The following is a 9444-nucleotide window of genomic DNA, read 5'->3' as shown; positions in this document are numbered from 1 at the left end:
ACTCAGCAATACTGTTTGGGATGGAATGACTTCTGAATGTAGATAAGTCTCTCAGGGCCTAAAGGAGGAACATTATGATAAATGGGTAGTGGCCACCCAAGACATAGGTATGGCCACCCATAAGGCCACATCCATAGCCCAAGCTTTCTTGGCTGCCTTAAAATGGGAAGGGAAATGCTTTAAATGCTGGGAAAGAGGTCACTGGAAGAATGAATGCCCTCAAAACAACACCCAAACTAAAACAAATGAGGCCCCCAAGACAGTTTGCCCCCACTGCAAATAGGGATATCACTGGAAATGTGACTGCCATTCCAAATATGACAAAGAAGGCAAACCGCTCCTGCCTTTAAACTCCTCTTGGGGCAGCCCTCAGCCCCGTCAGTAAGAGGGCAACCTCCTAAGGTCAGAACCTTATGGACATCCACCATATTAGAGAAAGCCCACCCCCAAATAATGATTAAACTAGGATGAAAACCTTGTAAATGCCTCATTGATACAGGGGCCGATAAAACTATCATTAGGAGACAGGAAGTCCCCTCAACTTGGTCCTTACTACAGGTCCCAAATCAGTGGGGGTAGGGGGTACCTCCCAGGCCTTCATCACTAAAGAAACTTTTACATGGGAGGACCCTGATGGAAATAGAGGCCATATCCACCCTCTAGTTGCCAACGTAGCCAACAATCTACTAGGAAGAGACCTCCTCGGAACTCTTGATGTAATCATCACTACTGGGGATGAGGCTCCCTTGATGGACCCTGATGATCCATCTGACTCATGCCCCTTTTGCCACCTACCGGTTACCCCCAATCCTAACGGCCACTGTTAGGTATCAAACTCCCTGCCTGGAATGGAATCCCAATGATCCCGTCTGGGTTGAACAGTGGCCACTATCTAGGGAGAAATTATTAACCCTTGAAAAGCTTGTTGAGGAACAATTACAATTAGGATATATTTGGCCTTCCCGCAGCCCCTGGAACACTCCCATCTTTACCATTAAAAAAAGGCTCTGGGAGATGGCATTTATTACAAGACTTGAGAGCCATCAACAAAACCATTCAAATCTGGGGATCCCCTCAGCATGGACTCCCCCCATCTCAGCCATTCCCATAGACACCCCCTTGCTATCCATCGATATCAAGGACTGTTTCTTCTCCATCCTCTTTCACCCAAGAGATTATAAGAGATTTGCCTTCTCCGTCTCTGCCATCAATAACTCTAGGTCTGCAAAAAGATATAAATGGACTGTCCTCCCCCAAGGAATGGCTAGCAGCCCCACCATCTGCCAGAAGGTGGTCGCCTTTGCCTTAAAACCCCACATTGCAAGAGGACTCCATGTCCACCACTACATGGATGATATCCTTGCCTGGAATGAACCCCTTGCTACCCTTACCTGACCTCAGGGATCAATTAATATCTTCCCTTGAGGCTTCCTGTTTTAAAATCACCCCTACAAAGATTCAGCTCATCCCTCCCATAAAATTTCTGGGCACTGAAATTTCTTAACAACTGTCCAGCCACTAAAACCCATCCTTTCCTTCCCTTACCGGCTTACCCTGGCTTCCTTACAGAGTTACTTAGGAAATCTCAATTGGCTTAGACCATGGCTCCCACTCTCTACAGACACTCTTCAACCCCTCTTCAACCTCTTAAAAGGGGACAAAAAAGCCCTCATTCAGACACTCACTTACATTACAGGCTAAGGAAACATTAATAACCATCAACAACACTCTCCAAACCCTCTACACTGCTATGAGCCTTCCTCCCTGGTCCATCTCTTAATTTTCAATTCCTCCCCAAGCCTTGTTGGGGCCCTGCACCAACCTCAAGGGGTCCTGAAATGGCTTCATACCCCTATTGGTAATGCCCCTCATCTGTTGACAGAAATGGACGCTTTAGCTAATATGATCTGTCAAGGGAGAAATCATTCCTTACAAACATTAGAGAAAGAACCTGATAAAATTATCACCCCCTTTCCCTCTCCAATGTACAATGGCTAATCTGTAACCACTCCCAGATAGCTATTAGCCTAACGGGTTTTCCAAGACAAACTGACAACTACTTCCCTAGGGTCAAATGGATTGCTGCCCTGCCCTCCCTCCCCTGGCTCCCTCTCCACCTGTTCTCCCAAAACCCCCTGGAAGGGGCTATCATGATCTTTACTGACAGGGGCTCCAGGGGAGCTCCTGCCATCCTCTACAGGGACACCATCCAGTGGCCCACTATCCTCTTCCTCATAATTGCCCCCAATATAAAGAATTATATTCAGTCTACCTCACCCTAAGGTAGAGCCCATCAACCTTTTTTCTGACAGCATTTATGTCACTAACCTTCTCCCCTGGATCTCAAGATCCTTCGTTAAAATCGACCAAAACCCTCTGTCCCCCCTGCTTATCTCCATATCCACCCTCTTACAGGGACGTGAACAACCCCTCTACGTCCAACACATCCGCTCTCACAGCCCCTTGCCGGGGCCTCTCATGGAAGGCAATGCCCTTGCCGACTGCATTGCCTCCTATAGGGCCTTCCACTCCACGCTTACAAAAGCTAAAAGGTTTCACGTTCTTACCCATACTAACTTTAAAGGCCTCCAAGCCCAATTCCCCAACACCTCTATCGCTCACCTCAAACGAATTTTAAAAACATGTTCCTCTTGTGCTTCACTAATACATACCTTGGCACTATGAACGATGAGTATAAACCCCCACGGCTTAAAAGCAAATGCCTCTGGCAAATTGACATTTCTCATGTCCCTCAATTCGGCCACAAAAAATCGTTTTTGTTACAGTAGACACTCCAAATTCATCTGGGCCACTGCGCAAACTCATGAAAATTCAAAAAAACTTATTGCTTACATGCGCACGACATTCGCAATTATGGGCCTCCCTCAACAGACAATGGTCCAGCCTTTGTCAGCTCAACCTTTAAATCCTTCTGCTCCCAATGGAACATATCTCACCATACAGGAATCCCTTATAACCCCCAACAACAGGGAATTATTGAAAGAACTCACCAAACCTTAAAAAATCAACTCAAAAAACAAAATGGAGGCAACTACCCCCTCAACATACAACTGTCTATGGCATTAACTACCCTTAACTTATTCAACATCTCAAAAAAATCATCAGAGCCCCCTATAGTTCTCCACTGGAAAAAACCCGGAATCCTCCCACAACTAATGGTGAGATGGAAGGATCCCCTGGACGGACTCTGGAAGGGTCCCAACCCACGACTAACAACGGGAATGGGCTTTGCTTGTATTTTTCCCCAGGGTCAACCAAGGCCTATCTGGGTCCCTGCCAGAAATGTCCAACACCTCCCCACCAATCAAGAAAATGGCCAGGCTCTTCCTTATGGAGACAAAACAATGCAGGAGGAGGAAACACCACCCGAGGACAACACTCAGTGTAACCTGGCAAGACATCCACAATCTGGTCTCACAAGCCCAAGCAGCCTGCCCCCAAAATGCCTCGCTCTCAGTCATCCTCATGGCTGTTTTAGTCATACTCCATGCTAACTCTGCTTTGGCCCAAACAGCATTCATGTGGCGGTTCTCCATTAGAGAAACTTATGAAAAAACTACTAGAATAATCGGCACTGAAGACTGCCCCCCAGTAGGATGCCAAACCACCATCAGTATTCCTATCCAGTCCTGATCTGCCTCCCCTATGCTTGATGCTTAGGCTTGCTTTACCTTTAGAAACAAAGATAACTGCTTACAAGACAAGGACACATACGAAGGCTGCCAGTACTGGTCGTGCTGCATAGAAAAAGTGCCAAAATAGATAGCCTGTACTGTGAAATTAAAGACAATTTACAATAATTATCAATGACCCTTGGGATGACCGATGGCGCACCGGAATTCATGGCAAGCTATATGCTAATGGGTTTGCATCCTACCCCAACGCTGACATACATATATCTAGTCAGCTAGTGCCAATTCCGCAATCAGAACAAAATAAATCACATATCCTCTCACAGGAGGGGCGTATCAAAAAACAAATCCAAACATCCCTGACTTGGGTCCAATACTTCCAATATATTACTGATCTTGTCCGACTCTCCTCCCATTCTAACATCTCTCAATGCTTTTTTGCACCTCTCTCACCAGACCCCTGCTAGCAGCCATTCCAGCCAACATCTCAATCACTGAAGGAAACACCCAGGAAACAACCCACCACCGCCCCCTCCCCAATATCCCCTTCTATGACCAGCTCCCTTCCTTGCCCTTTTGTTTTACAGCTCATCCCCTATACCCCCCTCCCCGTGTGCTTCTAATATTTCTATATCCACAACCCTATGTGCACCGACCCCTGCCCTTTTTTGGTGTAATGGCACCATTAGACTTGTCTTTTACTAAAAGAAGAATCTTGTTTTTATGTAAATGAGTCTGGGATTGTCTAGCAAAATGTTAAAACTCTCTAAAAACTAAACAATGAGCTCAGAGCCCTTTCTATTTCAGGAAGGGAGGCCCCGTGGTTTTCCAACCCCCTCCTTGCTTGGTTTCTACCATGTTGGGTCCCCTTCTAGCTTTATGTACCCTGCTTCTTGTGGCACCCTGTCTAATCCAATTTTTCAAAAGCCACATACAAGGTATCATTAATATTGCTACCAATCGAGTCCTGGTCCAATACTAAACTATGCCTACTACCTTCTCCAAATATGATGACACCCATCCCTTATAAAAGATAAAGGGGGAGATGTTGGGATAAGGCCAAAATGTTCAGAATGTAGAGCAGGGCCACATAACCCCAGAGACCTCCTAGTGAGTTGGGCCCACTCCATTCCAGACATGCTGGCTGTCCCATGATCTCTTACCCAACTGCCTCTAGGCTAAGCTTCCATTCCCCAAACCCTATAGGATCAGGTTCCTTGTAAATTGTGTGACTGGACAACATGACAGAAACTACCATGAGCAGATGCCACTTAGCTTTGGAAATCCCCTCCCTCCTCCTACCTGCCTGCCTTCCAAAAACCCAAACCCACCTCTTTGCCCCAAAAACTTCCCTATAAAAACTTCTTCACCATATTACAACGAGCTCGCCGAGCTGTCTGCTGACACAGTCTCCCAGGTGTTTCTTCCCATCATACTCACTGCCACCCAAGACCTTCTTCTCCCCGACCAGCTTCTCCCTCGTCTGACCCTCCAAGACTGGGACCAGTGCGTAATGGCTCCCCAGCAACAGCGAGGCCCCAGCGGGGAGGAGACCAACACCCGTACAGCAACTACTCAACTCAAAGCCCCCATCACCCCTTGTGTTTGGTACAATAACCTATTAAACTGAAGCTCCTTCCCCTCTACTTGCATCTCCTCCCAAGTCCATTCCCAACAAAATCAAAATCTTTTAAAACATAGGCCATTATCATGTGACTCCTCCACCCCAATCCACCCTGACAAACCCACTGATAGCCCCATTTCACTCAGAGTAAAACCCAGAGTCTTTACTATTGTTTATAAAATTAGCACTCCACCTCCACCTCCTTTGGCCTTACCCCTGACTCCCTCCCTCTTTTGACTCTACTTCTGCACCTACCTCCTTACTATTGCTCAAATACAACCTGGCTTTCCCACTTCTGGATCATCTGAAGTACAGCTCCATAACTCCATCTGAATCATAGTTCCCTTAAATACCCACTGAGCTAATCCTCCCTTTCATGCCTTATTCTGGTCAAATATCCCCTCAAAGAGGACTGCTCTATTTCAGTTAAACTGTAATCTCATTCCAACTGTAAACAGTTCCCTTTATGCTGTTGTGTTTCTCTCCTAAGGCTTTTAAGAAACTATACTTGCCTCCTGTATTTGTCTCCCTAAAACACAGGTTCCATGAAGGCAGGAGGAACCTTTGCCTTTGAATCACTAGTATATCCTTAAGTGTTGAGAACAAACACTGACACTAATCCCTCAGTGAACGCCAAATAAATGCAACTTTCCTCTTTTCCCCAAAAACCAGCAATAGTTTTGTTTGGGGGGGGGGACTTAAAAAGGTAGGTCCCATTTAGGAGAGAAATCGCAACCAAACAACAGGAATAAAGCTGCAAATTCATGGCAAGAAATGGCCACAAGAAGTCCCCACTACTATCTTCAATAGCATAAACAGGATTGAGCTATTTTATAGAATTACTAAATGAAAGGAAGAACCCAGAAATTTAACTTAGGTTATATGTCCAAAGACTGGCCATCATTCATTAGCTGTATACAAGGTAGAGTCATGAGAGAGATTTAAACAAGAGTATAAAAGATGGTCTGGAGCGCAGAGAGGGCAGCATTGAGGACAGTCAGGAAGCTGTCACAGTAATTACTCATATGGATAACAAAGACCTGATGAAGACCATGATAAGAAAATAATCCCAAACATCTCAGTTGCACAATCAAATAGGACTGGGGGATGATTGGCAGAAAGGCATGGTTGGGATGCTCCCAAGGTTTTTCTATCATGACTGAGTGAATAAGGATGTTTGTAGCAGAGTTAAAAAGATAGAGTAAAGGGTGAAGGTTTTGCTGGGTGATTTCTAGCTCAATAACCAGTGCAGATATTTAGTAGAAATCTGGAAATTCATACGTATGCAGATTTAGGGATTAAACTAAAAGTATGGCTGAGATTCTCCAGAATGGTCAAAGAAGACAGAGGAGCCACGAGGAAGTCAGGAGGATCTGTAGGCTGAGTAATCCTTAGCCAAAATGGTTATGACCAGTAGTGTCTCAAATTTTGGGTTTTTATGTGAAAATTGAATCTTTGTGTATATATGAAACAAGATATATTGGTTTCAAATACATCTTGTACACATAACTAAAAGTTAGTTTTGGTGGCTTTTGTTTTTGTTTTGTTTTGCTTTTCTGTCTTTTTGAGGCAGGGTCTCCCTGCAGCCCACCTAGTCTAGAACTCCCTATAAAGACCAGGCTGGCTGCAAACTCAGAGAGATCTGCCTGTCTCTGCCTCCTGAGTACTGGGATTAAAGGTATGTGCCACTACACCCAGCCACTAAAAGTTAATTTTACACAATATTTTTAATGTGTCTATATTTTTACTACTACTCATCACTTACCCAGTATGGACTTTTCTATTTGTAGCGTTATGTTCAAAATTTTTTTGAGATTTTGGAGCACTTTGGATTTTGGGTAATTCCAAAGCCATCTTGGCACACAACGCTCAGCGTGTCTGCCTTATAGCACAAAGAGCTGGGAAGGAAGGAAGGCAAGATACCTAAGACTGAGGTCTCTGTGGAGCTTCCCTACTCCCCAACATCCTCTTAGGAGGTATCTGGTTAAAATAAATGCAGACATGGCATTTTAAAACCAAACAATAGAGGATGTTTTGTAAGAGGAGATGGGTATAGATAGGGGAGGTGTGGAGGTTCCTGCTAGGCAGCTTTTTCTCCAGACCTTCCATAAAGATGAGTATTCAATTCTAACTTTTGTCATGTAACTTCTTGTACTTTTGCTTTCACAGATTTTGTCCTAGCTATATGATACTTATATTCTTTATAGAGTTCCTTTAAATTGATTCTTTAAATGCTTTTTTTAAAAATAAGAAACCGATTAGCACAACTGAAATTTAGATATCACTTTTCAAAGACAGCATACTGTTGCAGAAGTCCTTGAACAAACATTGTTACAAAAAAGGGGGAAATGGATTAACAACATACTGTATCATAAATGTCAAGGTGGAGAATAAGAAGTGAAAAATCATTATTGTCAAATACTAAGTAAGATGCTAGCTGAAAAGGTATTGGACTTCAGAAATTAAATATTAGGGATGGGGGCACCAAACTGCTGTGATCTACGGAGTGAATGGCAAGGAGAACATGAGGCAGTAAGCTGAAGTAGCATCGCCTTCTGAAGAAGGTGGAGAATCAGTAGCTGAGAGGGAACCTGTGATGGTCAGTCTTTGTTGTCAACCTGACTGGATCTGGAATCAGCTAAAAGGCAAGCCATTGAGCACATCAGTGAAGAACTGTCTTATCAGGCTATTTGAAGTGGGAAGACTCACAGTAAATGTGGGTGGCACCTTCTGGTGGCAGCCCAGATAAAAGATGGTAGAAGGAAGCTTTTGCTTTCCCTGCTGACCTTCAGTCTTCTCAGCAAGCTCATCTGCCCTGCTGCTGCCTCTGCATTCCTTCACTGATATCAGAACTCAGCTTCTTCCAACTTCCAACATGGACTGCATACCAACACATCTTCAGGAATCCTCTAAGCCTTCAGCACCAGACTGGGACTGCTGAGCTACTAGACTGAGCAGCTACTAGGTCCTTGGCCTCTCCAGTGAAAGACAGCCATTGTTGATCTACCCAGAGCATACCACGTGAACCAATCTAATAAATTCCCTTTTAATATATATTCATCTAGCAGTCAGTTCTGTTCCCTAGCAGAGAACCCTAACCAAAGACCTTTATTCGTTATGATAGCACTAGTCTAACCTTCTGCATCTGGTAAGTACTTAACGTCTACTAAATGAAATGGTATTTTCATTTATAGGTCAACTGTCCTATGAAAATAGTCCAGTGTCTTCCAAGTAAAACAGCACAGAAAAGATTTGTCATCATCGGTCCTGGGTAGGAAGGACTAGGGAAAATAAAGATATTTTATATTCCATATTATATTTTGGGTTAATTGGTAAGAACCATTAGTTCTCTCCTACTTCCTAACTACACACCTCAAATTACAGCTCATAGAGGGGAAGGAAAAGCAATGGCTCCCTTGAAAGTAGAATTGCATATTCCAAAAAAAAAGAGCCTTTAGCTATTTTACTTTACAAAAAGATGAGGCATTAAGATGTTGCAATTTGCCTTTATTATATATCCAAGTACTATTACATGAGACATATGAAATAGGAAAACAGGGATTTTGAAATAAAATGTGTTTTCAATCTAATAGTGAAAAAGCTGTGGAGCGTGGAGGTTAATCCGAGCACTCAGGGAACAGGCGGGCCAAGATCTTGAGATGGAAGCCAGCCTGGTCTACAGTAAATTCCAGACCAGCTGGGCTACAGGGAGAGCCTGTCTCAAAAAGCCAATAAATAAATAAATAAATAATAAATATGCAGTCTACCCTATTGTATGCTTGGGAAAAGGGTAAATACAATATGCACACATCTAATATGCATACCAAGTGGGAATAAATGACAAAAAATTTAAATGATTAACAGATCTGAGTGAGAGAATTAAGCTGTCTTTAGTTTGGGGTATTTTCCCGGTTTTCTACAACTGTAATGTCTACAAATTTCCATTAAGTCATAGGAATTTCTATCTACGAACTTTAATACCAATCTGCCTTCTTTTAGGCCTAGGAGGCTCTAAAATAACGAGTTATAATAGTTCTAACTGGCTAGTCTAGAAGTGGCCTGCGGTCTTCTTCATCCCAACTTCTCACAATCTTCTCTTTTCCTTCTTTTAACCTCCCTGGGCTCCTTCTGATTTGGGACCTTAAGAATTGCGCTCTGAGGAGCCAC

The sequence above is a fragment of the Nannospalax galili genome, unplaced genomic scaffold (genome assembly GCF_000622305.1).
Source record: "Nannospalax galili isolate Female #2095 unplaced genomic scaffold, S.galili_v1.0 scaffold33, whole genome shotgun sequence".
Lineage (NCBI taxonomy): Eukaryota > Metazoa > Chordata > Mammalia > Rodentia > Spalacidae > Nannospalax > Nannospalax galili.
This window is presented reverse-complemented; position numbering follows the sequence as displayed.